General features: G+C 46.1%; 1 protein-coding gene and 3 non-coding genes across 4 annotated transcripts in view; 2 read left to right on the top strand and 2 right to left on the bottom strand.

Moving 5' to 3' along the window:
• LOC119959009 overlaps positions 1-16,844 on the top strand; it is a 478,444-nt gene that overhangs the window by 142,419 nt on the left and 319,181 nt on the right. The gene's annotated exons all lie outside the window — the stretch shown is intronic.
• trnas-cga lies at positions 1,155-1,236 on the bottom strand. Its single transcript has one exon. It is a non-coding gene; the product is annotated as a tRNA-Ser (tRNA).
• trnar-ucu lies at positions 7,364-7,455 on the top strand. The gene is given in 2 exon segments: positions 7,364-7,400; positions 7,420-7,455. It is a non-coding gene; the product is annotated as a tRNA-Arg (tRNA).
• trnas-aga lies at positions 16,577-16,658 on the bottom strand. The gene has a single exon. It is a non-coding gene; the product is annotated as a tRNA-Ser (tRNA).

Below are 16,844 nucleotides of genomic sequence, written 5' to 3'. Positions count from 1 at the left end.
AAAGATGTGCGGTGCTACACAACAGACTTACATTGCAGGACCAGTGGGAAATTGGAGTATTTTGCAGATGGTGAGAAACGATAGACCTTGGAGGAGCAAGGCGATTGGAGACACTGGGTACGGAATCATTCACCGTCAGTGGAATTATCCGATAACTAGTTTCTAGCTCTCAACCTCTAGGTTGTCATATCAGAGGAGACATTCATTCCTCCAGTTCGTTATCAGGGCAACTCTCTGGAATGAGTTGCTGCAATTAATGGAAACATAGATTGCCTGGAGGGCAGAGTGGGGCCATCACGTCTTCATGGACCCTCCGAACGAGCATCATACCGAGGCCCTGCCCATTCCCTGCCCATAACTCCATGTAATGTCTGGAAAGTAAAGGCCAAGTATACATGGCCCATCCAACTATCCTGCAGATGGTTGGATTGTGGGAGGCAGTCGGTGCAGTGCCGAGGTCCCACTGCTGCTCTCCCCTCGTTCTATTCTTCCTTTAGCCTCTGATTTGAGCAATAAAGTGATATCCAGTCATTTTGCTCATTTGTCGGCGAGATCAGCGGCCACTAAGAACCGCAGAGAAAACTTGCCGTTCGACACATTTTCACGAAAGTTCGTTTGACATTTTTTTGTTTTACACCACCTCACAGCTTTCCGTGTTGGGCATAACTTACAACAAAGAAACTTACGCGAATTTCGAAATTGCACGAGTAAAGGAAGACACGTCGCCAGCAGGATTCGAACCTGCGCGGGGAAAGCCCAATGGATTTCTGCTTCATCGCCTGAACCGGTATGTTGGGGAGCAGCGCTGGGTTCCCGGTCGTTAAACAGCGTTCGATTGCCTACCATAGTTGTGTCGATTTATTTGGAAATTTATGCGGGCTGGCCTGTTTCAAAATAAGAGAATAAAAAGATCCAAGAAATGACAGGCAAAAATAAATTTGAAGCTTTGTTATCATCGATTTTCACAATACTGTTGCCCGGTGAAGTTACTGAATGAAATTCAGAGCGAAAGCAGAATGAGGATCAGAGGAAGGTTCTTCTGTCATGACAGACAGACATTTAATTAGAATACCTTGAATGAACAAAAACTTCTAATTGACATCGTGTTCTGCAAGCAGTTTGCTCTCAACGGAGTAAAGATTTCGGATCAAAGCCGCTGCGAGTAGGGTTCGAACCTACGCGGGGAAACCCCATCGGATTTCGAGTCCAACGCCTTAACCACTCGGCCATCGCAGCTGACAGCTCGTTTGGAGAAAGCATTGTAAAATCAAACGCTCCAGGTATTGCAGTAACGCGATGAAAAGTGTCTCAGTGTTTATCTGAGAACGGGAGAATTCACGTGGAAAAAAGACCGGTGAGATTTGGAGCAACGCCTTGAGCTGCACGTAAATCTCATCTTCCAAAACCCACTGTTCTACTTTGTGTCACAATATCAGTTGCAGTGGAAATATGCCATAAATTCATGTTTTTTGAACGGACCAGTACAGAACTTCCCAGTCTGAATCAAAATTAAAGTAATTAAATCATCGAAGCTGACACCACAGGAAGAGACCTGCGCAGACCGAGTGGTCACGTGATGACTGGGTTGTCAGGAAGTTCCACCAGATTTCTGTGTGAAGTGACCGCGGCAGGTCTGGAACCTGGACTCAACGTTAGATTCCCCGAAGTCAGACGCCCTTTCCATCCGCTGCAAAGAGGAAGCTGATGGTTGCACCATGTTAATAATCACTGTGAATATATTCATTTCAGTTCTGTTTTTTGATGATACCCGGTTTTCCAGATCGCAGAAAATACACGGATAACTCCAGTTGCCGGACATGGACATTTTCGATGTCGGAAAAGTCCTTCACACTGAATGCCGTGAAGATTCATGGAGCATCATCCTCAAATTTAGCTGCTCACGGACATGTGTCACATCCTCTGCCTGCTCCGCGATCACATGCAGTCAGTGATCCTCACAAAGTGAATCAACACAAACCCCGCTCATTAAAAACTGCAGACAGACAAAGGGTGTGTCATTGCACCAATTCTCTTTTCCATATTCCTCTCTTATCTTCTTTATATTCCTCTCTTCAATATTGTACCTGTCATCCAGCAACTTCCCGACAGCCCTGGAGATAATCAAAGGAAGGACAGGAAATTGATCAAACTACAACCGTTTTCATTACAAAGTCAAACACTATCTTCACACATTGAGCTCTAGGCTGCAGCCAAAGTTTGTATGGGTGTAAAATCAGAATCTCAGAATCAAGCAGATTCAGCATGGCTTTATGAAGGGGACGTCATGGACGACAAATTAATTAGAATTATTTGGGGCGGTACTGATCAGGATAAATAAAGGAGACCCAAAAGGTTTAATACACTTGGATATCCAAAAACGCTCGTTTTTGATGTCGATAAGATGCCGCACATAAGTTAACTTAAGAAGATAAGAGCCCATGCTTTTCTGGCTAATATATTAGGACGTTCTCCTTGGATTTAATTTTGTTTATTGTCACGTGTACCAAGGTACAGTGAAATGTATTCTTCTGCAAGCAGCTCAACAGATCATTAAGTTAATGAAAATAAAGGGAAATAAAAGAAAATATATAATAGGGCAGCACAAGGTATACAATATAACTACTTTCACCGGCATCGGGTGAAGCAGGCAAGGGTGTAGTGTTAATGACGTCAGTCCATAAGTAGGTCGTTTAGGAGTCTGTTCGTGCGTGTACTCAAACTTCTGTTTCTCCTGCCCGATGCAAGAAGTTGGACCAGTGAGTAAGCCGGTTGTGAGGCGTCTTTGATTATGCTGCCCGCTTTCCCCAGACAGCGGGAGGTGAAGTTGGTGTCAATGGAGGCAGGTTCGTGTGATGAAATGGGCGGTATTCACGACTCTCTGAAATTTCTTGCGGTCTTGGGCCGAGCAGTTGCCATACTAGGTTCTGATGCAGCCAGATAGAATGCTTTCTATGGTGCATCTGTAAAAGTTGGTAAGAGTGCATGTGGACATACCGAATTTCCTTAGTTTCCTGAGAATTGGATAATATCCCAAACTCATATCCTGCTATTGTCACATTGGTCCACCGCCTTTTTCTCGTCACAAAACATCAGGAATATCAGACGAAGTCTTCTGACCTTTGATTCTCTCTTCAACCAACATCTTGTCCCTGATAAAGTCCACCTTGGGAAGAGGGGCTCGACATTCCGAGTTCCTCTGCAGACAGCCTCTTGCTGCTGATGAATCAAAAGAGGCCTAAAACCTGAAAGACGTCCTCTCTCACAGCGCTGTGAGCATGGCTCCGTTAGACGGCGCAGACAGTACCTGCAGAGTAGATAAAAAAGGAGAGAAGTGTGAGCAATTTCCGGTAAGAATTCTGTGATCAAAGAAAACAAAGAAAAGTTCAGCACAGGAACAGGCCCTTCGGCCCTCCAAGCCTGTGCCGACCATGCTGCCCGTCTAAACTAAAATCTTCTGCACTTCCTGGCTCCGTATCTCTCTATTCCCATCCTATTCATGTATCTCGAAAACAAGGACTCCTACATCAGACTCCTATATATTGACTACAGCTCCGCCTTCAACACCATAATCCCAGCCAAGCTCATATCAAAGCTCCAAAACCTAGGACTTGGCTCTCCACTCTGCAACTGGATCCTTGACTTTCTGAACAACAGACCCAAGTCAGTAAGAATGAACACCAACACCTCCTCCACAATAGTCCTCAATACCGGTGCCCCGCAAGGCTGCGTACTTAGCCCCCTACTCTACTCCCTGTACACACACGACTGCATGGCAAAACTTGGTTCCAACTCCATCTACAGGTTTGCTGACGATACAACCATAGTGGGCCGGATTCCGAATAACGACGAGTCCGAATACAGGAGGGAGATAGAGAACCTAGTGGAGTGGTGTAACGACAACAATCTCTCCCTCAATGCCAGCAAAACTAAATAGCTGGTAATCGATTTCAGGAAGCAAACTACTATACACACCCGTGTCAGCATCAACGGAGCCGAGGTGGAGATGGTGAGCAGTTTCAAATTCCTAGGGGTGCACATCACCAAAAATCTATCCTGGTCCACTCACGTCGACGCTATCACCAAGAAAATACAACAGCACCTATACTTCCTCAGGAAACTAAGGAAATTTGGCATGTCCACATTAACCCTTACCAACTTTTACAGATGCACTATAGAAAGCATCCTATCGGGCTGCATCACAGCCTGGTATGGCAACTGCTCGGCCCAGGACCGCAAGGAACTTCAGAGAGTCGTGAATACTGCCCAGTCTATCACACGAACCTGCCTCCCATCCATGGACTCCATCTACACCTCCCGCTGCCGGGGGAAAGAGGGCAGCATAATCAAGGATCCCTCCCACCCGGCTTACTCACTTTTCCAACTTCTTCCATCGGTCAGGGGATTCAGAAGTCTGAGAACGCGCACGAACAGACTCAAAAACAGCTTCTTCCCCACTGTCACCAGACTCCTAAATGACCCTCTTATTGACTGACCTCATTAACACTACACCCTGTATGCTTCAACCGATGCCAATGCTTATGTAGTTACATTGCATATCTTGTGTTGCCCTATTATGTATTCTCATGTATTTTCTTGAATTTTATTTAATTCCCTTTTCTTCCATGTAATGAACGATCTTTTGAGCTGCTTGCAGAAAAATACTTTTCACTGTAACTCGGTACACGTGACGATAAACTAATTCAATCCAATCCAATCCTCCGGCAGCGAGTTCCAGGCACCCACTACGCTCTATGCAAAAAGCTTGCCTCGTACATCTCCTCTGAACCTTGTCCCTCGCACCTTAAACCTATGCCCCCTCGGAATTGACCCCTCTACCATGGGAAGAGGCCTCTGACTATCCAAAAGCCTCTGATTATCCAAACGCCTCTGTATAAACAGAGGATTCAAAATACAACATTATTAAAAACACAGAACACAGGGCAGCACGGCGGCGCAGTGGTTAGCACTGCCGCCTCATGGCACAGACGTCCCACTTTCGATCCCGGCCTGGGTCCCTGTCCGTGTGGAGTTTGCACATTCTCCCCGTGCTTGTATCCGTCTCCTCCCCACACCCAAAGATGTGCAGGGTAGGCGGATTGGCCACGCTAAATTGCCCCTTAAATGGATAAATAAATTGGGTACTCAAAATTTATATTAAAAAAAACACTGAATAGATCCTCAGAGAGCAGGACTCAAATCAAAGGGGACAATCCGGTCGATTTCTAGTCGAAAGATTTAACAACTGGATAACGTCAGCTGACATCAGTCATTGTATTAAAATCCCTGTAGATATTCCACAGGAAAGGGAAGGCGAATTTGCAAAAGACAGACATCCCCCTTTATGGAGGGTGTTCTCAATTTCACAGATGGTCAAAGGGAATAAGGCTCGGCTGAGATTTCAATCCATATTTTTCTTTAGGGAACAGACACTTTAACGGACTGAACTACAGAGTGTGGGGATGTTCAGCGAATCACAGCGGAATGCTGGAAATACTGTTCGGAACTGCAGTATCTGTGAAAAGAGAAATAGTTAACCATTGAGTTCGTGCCCTTTCACTGAAACGACCTGTTCATCTCTCCACAGAAGCTGCCGGAACAGCTGAATAATTCCAGCATTTTCTGTCTTTATTTCGGGTTTGCAGCATCCGCAGTATTTTGCTTTTGGGCCAAAGGACAATGAGTTGCCTTTCCTGCTCTGAGGGTTATTGCACCTCTCTCTTGATGTGATTATCGCTGATTATCCATCTCTGGGTTTTTTATGAATCTCCGACTTTGCCGCTATTTGGGAGTGAGCGCGAGACATTCAGATGGATTGACATGATTTCCTTGTAAACCTTTTAAATCTCCGTCTTTTGCCGAATTTGGACAGGCTCCTCAATGAGGGAATCACACACATCACTCAGTGAAACTCCTCCGGGAAACATTGAACGATTTATCGTGAGCTGGTTCCATTTACTGCATTCAGAAGCAGCATTCCTGTCAGTGAGCAGGTCACACTCGCTGCTGCCGCCTGCTGCCTGTGACCAGCAACAAAACCAATTGCAGAGACAGAGTCAGATCATCATCACGGGACAAATAGTAAGAATACTAACCGCTTATTGTCACAAGTAGGCTTCATTGAAGTTACTGTGAAGTCGCCACATTCCGGCGCCTGTTTGGGGAGGCCGGGATGGAAATTGAACTCGCGCTGCTTGCGTGGTTCCACATTACAAGCCAGCTGTTTCGACCACTGTGCTAACCCATTCCCTCAACACAAATCCCGAGAGACAGGATCAGAGGGAAGGTTGTTTTTCTGCAGTGTGGACTTCACTACAGAACAATGAGAAAAGCAGGACATGAGAGTTGAATGTGGTAAAGAGACGTTTCTTCACACAAAAGGGAACGGAAATTAGGAACTCGGCGCCCAACAAGCCAGTGAAACTGAGAGTCAAATAATATAGTTTTGAATATTTAATTTATTTTAAACCAGCTCTGGTCTGATTGTTACTGAAATCGTTTGAGGGAGCTGGAGTTATGATGCACTTGAGCCCTGACTCAATTTAAATGAAGAGCGGAACAGTCAGGAGGCGCTGAATGGCCAGCACAGTTTGTTCGCTCCTGTGAATACAACAGAATATCAAGAGAAACAGCTGAAAACACACATTGCATTGAATTCATTGAGTCATAGAGCCATACAGCACAGAAATAGCCCTTCGGCCCGTCGCGTCTGTACTGTTCAAAAACAACCACCTAACCATTCTCTTCCCATTTTCCAGCACTTGGCCCATAGCATTGTGTGCCCTGGGATGGCAAGTGCACATCTAAATATTTCTTAAATATTATGAGGCTCTCAGCCCCACCACCCTTTCAGGCAGCGGGAAAGCAGGTTTTCACAATAAAATATTTCACAACAAATAACTCTGCAATCAGAATCTGAAAAGGGAGAGATGACCCCTCGGTCATCTTGTCCTCTGTGTCCCTATTAATAATGCCGAGGATACCGTCTGCTTTATTAACAGCTCTTACAAGTTGTCCTGACTGCTTCAATGAATCATACACATGTCCATCCATTTCCCGCGGTTCCTGCACAGACTTTTGGAAGTATGTCCTTTACTTTAGATTGCCTACACATTGTTCTTCCTACAGAAATTAATCACTTCATTCCTTGTCTGCCACATGTCCTTCCATTGCACCAACAAGTCCATGTCGTTTCAGAACTCGACTCGAATTTGTGGAACTCTTTTCACAACCACAAAACATTTCACAGACAATAATGTACTCTTGAAATGTACTCTTTGAAATGTGCAAATTGCTGAACTTTCGAACTGCCTGTTCGACAACATCGGAAATTCCAACGTGGGGATGGGAAGCTCACTGCAAGTGTGGCTCTGTGGCGCAACGGATAGCGCGTTGGACTTCTAGTCGCTGTCGTGATGAGGCATTCAAAGGTTGTGGGTTCGAGTCCCATCAGAGTCACATTTTGAATAATGTTAGACGAAATCAGAAAAAGGTTGATCAATGTTCTCAGATTAGGGAAACTGCCGCCCGGAACCTCCTTCCAGAAAGGTGCCTCCCGTCACCCATCAGAACAACGTCACAGAAGAAAACACATCACCTTCACAGACCGACCATTCAGCACGAAAGTAAAATATCTGAACTTTGCTGACCAGAGTCAGTCTGCTCCAACGTGTGTTCTGGTTTAAAGAAAAAAATGAGGCAGTGAATAGTTGTCTGGCATACCGCAGGGCAGCAATGTCGCAGCTCCTGGTTTGAGGAGCCGCAGCGGGAGCGCGCTGGGCCATAACTCAGAGGTCGAGGAATCGGGGCCATTCTCTGTATTTATATTCTCGCTCACAGAAAAAGTAAACATAATCACGCTTGCGCTGCGCCACTCTGCGCCCACGTTCCTGTTTGCTTTGCAGCAAATACCTATCAGAGTCTTGCTTGCAGTCTCATCCCGACATTTGTACCAGGAATGAAGGAGACAGCATGACACATTGTAAAGGTCACAAACAGGGAACCACAGAGAACATGATGTAAAATCTCAGCATGTCTGGCAGCAACTGTGTGGAGAGAAAAGAGCTATCGTTTCGAGTCCAGGTGACCCGTTGTCAAAGCTGGGCTCGAAGCTCGTTCCAGTAGGACCCCGCAGACGGACAAAATAGATAGACAACGTTTTCCAGTAACACCCGGAAACACCTTATTTTCTTATTGGGGGCCAGTAAGGAAATAAAGCATTATCGAGTAATAAATCACAATAGAAACCGAGTTCTCACCTTCCCCTCATGTACGGATGTGAACAATCCAACCAGCCACACTTTTTACAACAAGAGAAGACGATTTTTCCCCGGAGTCCAAGGAATCAATATTTATTCCTCAGCCAGAGTCACTGTGCAGATTACGCAGTCATTAACTGGGCTTTTGCCTGTTGGTTCTTGCTGTGCGAATTTTAGCAGGAATCTCATGTCTTGAAGCCACCGCTTCCCCACTGAATGGGTGGTATTGTATCTTCCTGGGGTTGAACATTTTGCTGGAGAAATGTATTCTCGTGGAGGAAAATTCAATGCTTGGAGTGTTATTCGAACCCACGATTCCAGAAAGGACTGCAACCCCAACGCAGCGCCTTAGGTCGCTCAGCCATCCTGACACGTTGGGGCGAAAACTACGCTCCGCCCAATAATCGATTTAAATTCTGTCTTTATCGTCATTTGATTTGAAACTATTTTACTATTTTTGAACAACAGCCAAAGTCATGTATCTGAGTGCCATCCTTCTCCAAGCCGCAGGGGCTTAAGGAGCTTTTTATTGCTGCGTTGATTAGTTTGCTCCAATCAACAAGGACCAATTGCCGCCCGACCTGATCCTCATAAGAATGTATTGAGAGTCTAAAATCTGAGCAACATGCGGTATCCAATTGGAGAGTTGCAACCTGGCGACTGGAATCTCTCTCCACAGATGCTTCCTTGCTGCTTTCACAGACAAGCAGCCGAAGAAACCCTCGAGTGTCCAAACTGGGTGAAGTGGGCTGGTTTAGCACAGTGGGCTAAACTGCTGGCTTTGAAAACCAACCAAGCAGGCCAGCAGCACGGTTCGATTCCCGTACCAGCCTCCCCGGACAGGCGCCGGAAGGTGGCGACTAGGGTGTTTTCACAGTAACTTCATTGAAGACTACTCGTGACACTAAGCGATTTGCATTTCATTTGATCCAGTACAAGTGGCGGCAGAGCATCCTGAGAGAAGTGAACTGAGTCACCTCGACTGTACTGTGGGTAGCTGAAGAAACAGGTGTCAAAGGGCGGATCAGACTGAAAGCAAAACTGATGCTAATAAGGAAAAAGGCAGATGTGCTGCTGGGTGACTTGTTTGCATTTGGTGTGAGTGAGAAAATAAATAGCAGAGGATGGTTCTGGGTAATGGGCCCAGCACGCTTGCGCTGTGCCACTCTGCTCCTGGTTCACTTTCCGGTGTCGGACTTGAGGCAAAGTTTGAAGAAATCAGTAACAGGTTGATCAATGTTCCCAGAGAGGTGAAACTGCCGCCCCGAACTTCCTTCTATGAAGGTGATTCCAGTCACTCCCCACTTTCCCATCAGAACAACGTCACAGAAGAAATCACATCACCTTCACAGAACAACCATTCAGCACGAAAGTAAAATATCTGAACTATGCTGACCAGAATCAGTCTGCTCAAACGTGTGTTCTTGCTGAAAGAACAAATGAGAAAGTGAATAGTTGTCTGGCTACCGAAGGGCAGTAATGTCGCAGCTCCTGGTTAAGGGAGCAGAGTGCCGCAGCGGAAGCGTGCTGGGCCGTGACACCGAGGTCGACGAATCGAGGCTATTCTCGGCTATTTACATTCTCCCTCACACCAAAAGCAAACATAACGCTTTGCATTGCGGCAAATACCTATCTGAATCATGCTTGCAGTCTCATCCCGACATTAGTGCCTGGAATGAAGGAGACAACATGACACATCAAAACATTTTAAAGATCACAAATAGAGAACCACAGAGAAAATGCTATAAAGTCTCAGCAGGAGTGACAGCATCTGTAGGGAGAGAAAAGAGCTAAGGTTTCACGTCCAGGTGACCCTTTGCCATAGCTGGACAAGAAACCTTATCCAGTAGTACCCCACAGAGGGGCAATATGGATACATAACGATATCCCGGAATACCTGACAGAGGGCCAATAAGGAAATAAAGCTATGTCGAGCAACAAATCACAACAGAAACCGAGTTCCCAACTTACACTCTCGGACGGATGTGAACAATCCAACCAGCCAGACTATTTACAACAAGTCCTCAATACCGGTGCCCCGCAAGGCTGTGTACTTAGCCCCCTACTCTATTCCATGTACACACACGACTGCGTGGCAAAACTTGGTTCCAACTCCATCTACAAGTTTGCTGACGATACGACCATAGTGGGCCGGATCTCGAATAACGACGAGTCAGAATAGAGTAGGGAGATAGAGAACCTAGTGGAGTGGTGTAACGACAAAAATCTTCCCTCAATGCCAGCAAAACTAATGAGCTGGTCATCGACTTCAGGAAGCAAAATACTGTACACACCCCTGTCAGCATCAACGGGGCCGAGATGGAGATGGTTAGCAGTTTCAAATTCCTAGGGGTGCACCTCACCAAAAATCTGTCCTGGTCCACTCACGTCGATGCTATCACCAAGAAAGCACAACAGCGCCTATACTTCCTCAGGAAACTAAGGATATTCGGAATGTCCACATTAACCCTTACCAACTTTTACAGATGCACTAAAGAAAGCATCCTATCAGGCTGCGTCACAGACCGGTATGGCAACTGCTCAGCCCAGGACCGCAAGGAACTTCAGAGAGTCGTGAGTACCGCCCAGTCCATCACACAAACCTGCCTCCCATCCATGGACTCCATCTACACCCCCCACTGCCGGGGGAAAGCGTGCAGCATAATCAAGGATCCCTCCCACCCGGCTATCTCACTTTTCCAACTTCTTCCATCGGGCAGGAGATACAGAACTCTGAGAACACGCACGAACAGACTCAAAAACAGCTTCTTCCCCACAGTCAGTAGACTCCTCAATGACCCTCTTATTGACTGACCTCATTAACACTGGCTTCATCCGATGCCAATGCTTCTGTAGTTACATTGTATATCTCGTGCTATTATGTATTTTCTTGAATTTTGTGTAATTCCCATTTCTTCCATGTACTGAATGATCTGTTGAGCTGCTTGCAGAAAAATACTTTTCATGTACCTCGGTACACGTGACAATATCCCCATAACCCAGAAACCCCACACAACACTAAGGGCAATTTTGGACACTAAGGGCAATTTATCATGGCCAATCCACCTAACCTGCACATCTTTGGACTGGTTGAGAAAACCGGAGCACGGAAACCCACGCCACACACTGAAAGGATGCGCAGACTCCATTCAGACAGCGACCGAAACTGGAATCGAACCTCGGAACTTGGAGCTGTGAAGCATTTGTGCTATCCACAATGCTACCGTGCTGCCCCAGAGTTCCTGAAGCAGATTATCGAGTCATTAACTGTGCCTTTGTCTGTGGGGTCTTGATGTGCGTATTTAAGCAGGAATCTCATGTCCTGAGACCAAAGCTTTGCCATTGAGAGGGAGATATTGGATCTTCCTCAGGTTGAAAATCTTGCTGGAGAAATTTAACCTCGTGGAGCAAAAGCTAATATCAGGAGTGGAATTCGAGCCCACGTCTTCAGACGAGACTGCTACCTGAACGCAGCGCCTCAGACCGCTCGGCCATCCTGATGCGTTGCAGTTGAAGTTAATATCCGTGCACAAATCGACTTAAATTCTATCTTCATCGTCATTTCATTTCAAACAAGATACGCTTTTCCTACTTTTGAACCCCAGCCACAGTCGTGTATCTGAGTGCCATCCTTTTCCAAGCCGCTGGAGGTTAAGGAGCTTCTCATTGCTGCATTGAGCAGTTTGCTCCAATCAACAAGGACCGAATTCCCGCTCTACCTTTTCCTCACATGAAGATATTGAGAGTCTGAGATATGAGCGACGTTAAGGTTCCAATTGGAGATTTGCATTCTGGCGACTAGAATCTGTCTCCAAATTTGCTTCCGCTGTTGCTTTCACAGACATGTAGGCGAAGAACCCCTCCAGTGTCCAAACAGGAGAACATTCATCCAGTAGAAGCGGCAGAAGCGTGTTCCGGGACAAGTCAACTTAGTCACCCCCACTGTCCTGTGGGGAGCTGAAGAACAGGTGTCAAAGGGCGGATGAGACTGAAAGAAAAACTTTGATAGTAATAATGAAAAAGGCAGATGTGCTGCTAGGTGATAGCGGCGTGTTTGCTTTTGGTGTGAGTGTGAAAATAAATAGCAGAGGGTGCTACTGGGTTAAGCGCCCAGAACGCTTCCGCTGCGCCACTCTGTTCGTGGTTGACTGTCTTAGGGGTCGGACTTGAGGCAAAGTTTGAAGAAATCAGTAACAGGTTGATCAATGTTCCCAGAGAGGTGAAACTGCCGCCCCAAACGTCCTTCTCTGAAGGTGATGCCAGTCACTCCCCGAAGCGTGGTACATTGGCGAGACTATGCAGATGCTGCAACAACCAATGAACGGGTGTGGCGCGACAATCACAAGGCAGGAATATTCCCTTCCAGTCTGGGAACTTCAGCTGTCAGGGCATTCAGCCGTCTGATCTCCGGGTGAGTATTCTCCAAAGCGGCCTTCAGGACGCGCGACAACGCAGAATCGCCGAGCAGAAACTTATAGCCAAGTTCCGCACACATGAGTGATGCCTCACCCCGGACCTGGGATTCAAGTCGCATTACATTCATCCCCCACCATCAGGCCTGGGCTTGCAACATCCTACCAACTGTCCTGGCTTGAGACAATTCACACCTCTTTAACCTGGGGTTACACCCATCTCTGGATCTGTAAAGATTGAATCACCTGCTAATGCTCGCATTCTAAGCATTTTCTGGCATCTTTGAATTTGTCTATATATATGTTTCTGGAACATACCTCTTCATTCACCTGAGGAAGGAGCAGTGCTCCGAAAGCTAGTGTTTGAAACAAACATGTTGGAATTTAACCTGGTGTTGTAAGACATCTCATTGTATGAGGCCAGAAGACAAAAGAGCAGAAGGAGTGCAGCCCAACGTGTTTTCTCCGCCATTCAATAACACAGACTAGAATTTACATTGCATAATGAGGACACCCGGCCCTTCGAGTCTGCACCGTCCCTTGGAAAGCCCACACCGCTGCTGTATTCCCATTACCCTGCAACCCCACCCAACCTGCACGTCTTCGGACTGTGGGATTAAACCCACGAAGTCACGAGGACAAGGTGCAGGCGGTGACCCAAGCCGGGAATCGAATCTAGGACCCTGTACCTGCGAAGCGATAGTGCTAACCAACGTGCTGCCAATGAGAACGACTGAGCTTGTGTGAAAACCTCAACTCCACTTTTCTCCCTTATCATCCTAACCCTTGATTCCCTTACTGACTAAAAATCAGTCTTTCGCAGCATTGAACGTACTTAACAACACAGCCTGAACAGCCCGCTGCAATAAAGAATTCTACTGAATATTGTTTGATTTCGAGCATGATGTAATCCAATATATGCAACAACTACGTTGAAAATGTGCGTTCTTCTCCGAGATTATCATGAAGAGTTTGCATTCTTCTATCATTTGTCGCATCCATTCTGCAATTTAGATTTATGGAGATATGAAAAAAGAATATGTGAATTCCATCGGATAGAACGAAATAAATTGATATGTGCATGCAGAATACAGGCTGGGAATACAATGCAGAGTGGATGCAGAGGCAGTCAGTAAAGATGTGCGCACAGCCCGTGGAGGAGCAAGGGGATTGGAGACACTTGGGACGGAGTCATTCGCTATCAGTGGAAATATCCGATAACTAGTTTATAGCTCTCCACTTCGAGGCTGTCAAATCAGAGGAGACATCCACTCCTCCAGCTCAATATCGGGGGAAATCTCTCGAATGTGCTGCGGAAATTAATGGTAACATAGATTCACTACCGGGCAGAATGAGGGCATTCAATCCATCAAGTCTGCACCGAACCTCCGAAGGAGCACCACACCTGTCCTATGCATGGCCGACCCCATAACTCTAACTAATGTTTGGAAAATAAGGGGCAATTAAACATGGCCCATTCACCCAACCTGCAGATGGTTGGACTGTGGGAGGAATCCGTTGCAGTACCGAGGCCCCACTGCCGGATCGCTTCCCATTCTATTGATCCATTAGCCTCTGATTTGAGCACCAAAGTAATATCCAGGCATGTAACACATTACTTGGCTGCTGGGCACAGCTCCAGGCACAGCTTTTCTGTCACCTTTTCACAGCTTTCCTGTGAGCTTTACAGAGATAACTCCACTGTTCACTTTCTGACTCACATCTTGCGGCAGTTTCTTCAAACCAGCCCCTCCACCCACCCACCAGGGTCTCAGGTAATTAAATTGTTTCACTGGAATTCGCAAGAAGAGGATCACTGTGTCTGTGAGGGCATATACGGGTTTAATCCACACTCACATACAGACTGATAATGAGGGAATGACACACAAACACAATGTGCTGTTCAGGTGAATTTTCGTGACTTGAGGTTTACATGAGAAACATCTTGCACTAAATCATTCTGTGAGTCTTTCTGGTTGATGAACTGATGATGCTCGGAGTTCTCAGCGTTTACTCATTGATCCTTATAACAGTTGATACAGTTTTAATTTTGACTTGTTCTCGTGCAGAGGATGGTAACACATGTCCGTGAGCAGCCACATTTGTGGTTGATGCTCCAAAAACCTTCACGGCTCAGGAAGCGAAGAATATTATTTTCATGGAAAATGACCAAGTTCGGCAGGTGGAGCTCTCCCTTGTATTTTCTGCGATCTGGGTGACAGCGGATCATGAAAACTGAAAAAGAGTTGCCGCCGTTGGCCGCGCGGTCGAATGGATAAGGCGCCTGACTTCGATGATATCAGTGGGTTGCAAATTCGAGTCTTGCCGCGGTTGCTTTATCCCGAAATCCAGTGGATCTTGCTGAAGTTTTCCCTCGTCAGCTCAATATTCCGCCTTTCCTTCCAAACATTGCACGGCTTTTCTCAGAATGTATTTCCATGTTATTTAGTTCGATAACTCTCTTTCCTCTTCGTACTTTGTTTGCCTCCGAACAAATCCACAATATATGTTTGATCCGGATAAAGTATTGATGCTCCCAACTAGAACAAAATGCTTTGTCTCAATCGATTCAATATAATCCTGTGGAGGAAATTCCTTTCTCCTCAGGAATGAGCTGAATTACCTGTTTGTTTGTTCACCGGGATGAAAGTTTATGTCACCGCTTGACATCATTGTTGCTTTTTGATTGTGATTTTACATGCAGATGTTATTCTTTAAATCGTTTTAAATCTTTATCTCGTGACAGCGGCCTGTGGAGCAAATGGCTGTGGCCCCAGCAGACTATTCAATCCCTGACTAACTCATTGGGAAAGGTTTCACATACACATTTCTCGCTATTTTTTTCGAGATTGCCAAACATGATTGTATTTTTCATCTGTTCTTTGGTTTGTCAAGTTAAACACGTGTCTGCTGAGTTTTATCTTCTTCACCGGAAGGCAAATATTTTCTTGTTTTTTAAAAATTACTTCTGGGGTCCACTTTCTCCGCCTCCATTTGAAAAACAAACAATCCAAACTTCTGGCTGCCATCGGAAACAGCTAAGGTTAGTAACGTGACAACATGTAACTTTATTGACTTGTCAGAGACACCTCAGTAAATACGCCACTCCTTCCCGAAATGCACCCAACTGTACGCAATGTGGTGGTCAGACACAAGTGGGTCATGCGGTGAAGTTCCTGTGCCGTACAGCCCACTCCTGACAACATGTAGATCAGCTAATTTCTTAAAGACTGGCGATCAAGGACTTGTGAGAAACAACAATGGGCGGCACAACAGCTCAGTAGTTAGCACTGTTGCTTCACAACGCCAGGGTCCCGGATTTCATTTCCCACTGGGTCACTGTGAGGAGTCTGCACGTTCTCCCCGTTTCTGCGTGGGTTTCCGCCGGGTGCTCAGGTTCCCTCCCACAAGCCACGAAAGACGTGCTATTAGGTGAATTGGACATTCAGAAATCTCCCTCATTGAACCCGAACAGGCGCCGGAGTGTGGCGACTCGGGTTATCCCCACTAACTTTGTTACAGTGTTAATGTAAGCCTACTTGTGACATCAAGAAAAAGTATTATTATCTATTTACTAGTGCAGCTATTCAAGTTTTATTCTCTGTCCGCGATCTGCGGAGCATTTCAGCGATGCCAACACGTGCGAAGAATCGGGTGCAATACCGAGGTCCCGCTGCCGGCAGCCTTTCTATTCTATTCAACCATTAGTTTCCGATTTCATCAATAAGGTGACACCCAGGTATTTCGCTCATTTGTCGGCGGGATCAGCGGCCGTGAAGAACCGGAGTGAGGCATTGCTGTCAGACATTTTTCCATGAACATTTTTTTCAACAGGTTTCACAGCACTTCGTGTCAGGCACAACGCAGAACAAAAAAACTTGCGGGAATTTGGACGAGAAAAGAACGATACGTAGTCAGCAGGATTCGAACCTGCGCGGGGAAACCCCAATGGATTTCTCGTCCATCGCCGAAACCACTCGGCCATGACTACATGTGCCAGCCGCCGTAAAATGACACTTACTGCTGATAAAATAATCCTCAAAAATGTACTGCCGCAATTTTGAGTTCTGGTGCTGCATATTAAAGTGTGTCAGCATTCTGATGTTATCTGACTCGGCATTAACATTGAATCTTATTCAATCGGGCAGAGTTTTACTCAGCCTTTCCTTCTTTTTTT

The sequence above is a fragment of the Scyliorhinus canicula genome, chromosome 31, assembly GCF_902713615.1.
Source record: "Scyliorhinus canicula chromosome 31, sScyCan1.1, whole genome shotgun sequence".
Classification (NCBI taxonomy): Eukaryota; Metazoa; Chordata; class Chondrichthyes; order Carcharhiniformes; family Scyliorhinidae; genus Scyliorhinus; species Scyliorhinus canicula.
The sequence above is the reverse complement of the archived record's forward strand: the minus strand, read 5'-3'. Positions and strand labels throughout refer to the sequence as shown.